The sequence below is a fragment of the Haplochromis burtoni genome, unplaced genomic scaffold (genome assembly GCF_018398535.1).
Source record: "Haplochromis burtoni strain Fernald_Lab_line unplaced genomic scaffold, NCSU_Asbu1 Contig_14, whole genome shotgun sequence".
Taxonomy (NCBI): Eukaryota; Metazoa; Chordata; class Actinopteri; order Cichliformes; family Cichlidae; genus Haplochromis; species Haplochromis burtoni.
Genome location: NW_024582375.1, coordinates 3,472,344 through 3,474,049, shown reverse-complemented (window position 1 = coordinate 3,474,049; position 1,706 = coordinate 3,472,344). Strand labels below are relative to the sequence as shown.

At 38.4% G+C, this 1,706-nt stretch overlaps 1 long non-coding RNA gene across 1 annotated transcript in view; it reads right to left on the bottom strand.

Moving 5' to 3' along the window:
• LOC102291898 overlaps nucleotides 1–1,427 on the bottom strand; it is a 4,281-nt gene extending 2,854 nt beyond the window's left edge. Inside the window, exon 1 of the long non-coding RNA XR_006053948.1 lies at nucleotides 1,402–1,427. This is a non-coding gene — a long non-coding RNA (uncharacterized LOC102291898). The remainder of the gene's footprint in view (nucleotides 1–1,401) is intronic.
• Nucleotides 1,428–1,706: the final 279 nt, after the last annotated feature.

The following is a 1,706-nucleotide window of genomic DNA, read 5'->3' as shown; positions in this document are numbered from 1 at the left end:
TCGTAGATCTGAAATATAAATTCAGACATTTCTCCACAAATAGTGACGCAGCTGCTTCAGGACAGCAACCTTGCTTTTATGTTTGAATATAACTAGAATGCAACCAGTTGGCAGCCAGCTGAGTCGAATCCCCAATGGCAAAGAAACAAGTCACAAATGATAACCACAAACGGACTTGCGCAATCCATGTTTATAAATTACATGGCAGTCATTTGCAAACCTTCGCCAGTCAGTCAGACTTGGACTGCAGTTGTTTGTAGATGGGTTACTTTGCAATCAAAAGTGGGCAGCCAAAGCTGAGGGTGTTGCATGCTAAACTTCTGGAAGTCCCCCACATTTGGTGAAAGATCACAGATACTTGCAATCAGTCCCACAATGTGAAAAAATTGAACACAATCACTAGTGTTTTAGTTGCGTGGGGGTTGCTGTCTTATTTTTACCCTAGGACAGGGGTGTCCAACTCCAGGCCTCAAGGGCCAGTGTCCTGCAGGTTTAGACGTGCCCTTGATCCAACACAGCTGATTTAAATGGTTAAATGACCTCCTCAACATGTCTTCAAGTTTTCCAGATTGCTGGTAATGAACTAATCATTTGATTCAGGTGTGTTGACCCAGAATGTTATCCAAAACCTGCAGGACACCGGCCCTTGAGGCCTGGAGTTGGACACCCCTGCCCTAGTGTGACTGAGCAGTTACTGAGCTATTGATTTAAAGTTAAGTTGCATATGTTGCCTTCTATTAGAACAGCAAAGCTATGACACCATGAGTGCACTGGGTCACTGGTGCACAGAGCTGATGAATTGCCCCATCTTAAAATCTGATAAGATAACCTTTATTAGTCCCACACGTGGGAAATTTGTTTTGTTATAGCAGAAAGTGGACAGTGCAAAGTTACATAGCAAAAATAAAAAAAAAACACTGGAATAGGATAAGATGATGAGAATAAGAATAAGATACTGTACACAACTGAATAGAATAAATAAAAATGATGACACAGGAAGCTTATTGTGATGAATGATCAATTGGCATAAAAACTCATTTCAAAAGTAATAAATAAACAATTCAGATTAAACATCAGAATCTGTAATTATCTATAACTCCATCCATTCATTTAATTAACTGCTTATTCATTTCACAGTTGCAAAGGTTTGGAGCCTACATGTGATGGCTGCAGTTACAGCCACACAATGGTAATAATGTTACAATAGAGGTTTAAATATTACACTACATTTACATTTTTTCTTTCTTTAGATATAGGATTTAATTTACAGGATAATAAAGAACTGGTTTTGGTTTAGAATTAATTCATTTATACAATACATAATACCGTATTCAAAAATAAGTGCTCACATTTTAGTTTACAGTGTTATGTATGATTTAATCTTTTTGTTTTCTGAGTTACCTCAGTGACAGCTGCTCCAGTGTCTTGGTTGATGAGCTAAGAGGTGGAAAAGGGGCGGAGCAAGCCTATATGGAGAACTGCAAATTGGGTCATACCAACACTCTGGATCATGGGGGGGGGATGGAATTTGTTATTTTAGTTTCAGTTGGGTATTTGTGTGTTCTACCCCTTTATGTGTTTTTGTGACCTGATCAGCCACTATTTATGTTTCCCCTTTGTCTTATTTAGGTAGGTTGGTTGGTTTCTTTGAGTTAGTAGTATTGTTTGCTGTCAGCTTTTCAGTCAGTTTAACCAAGTTTGTTTTG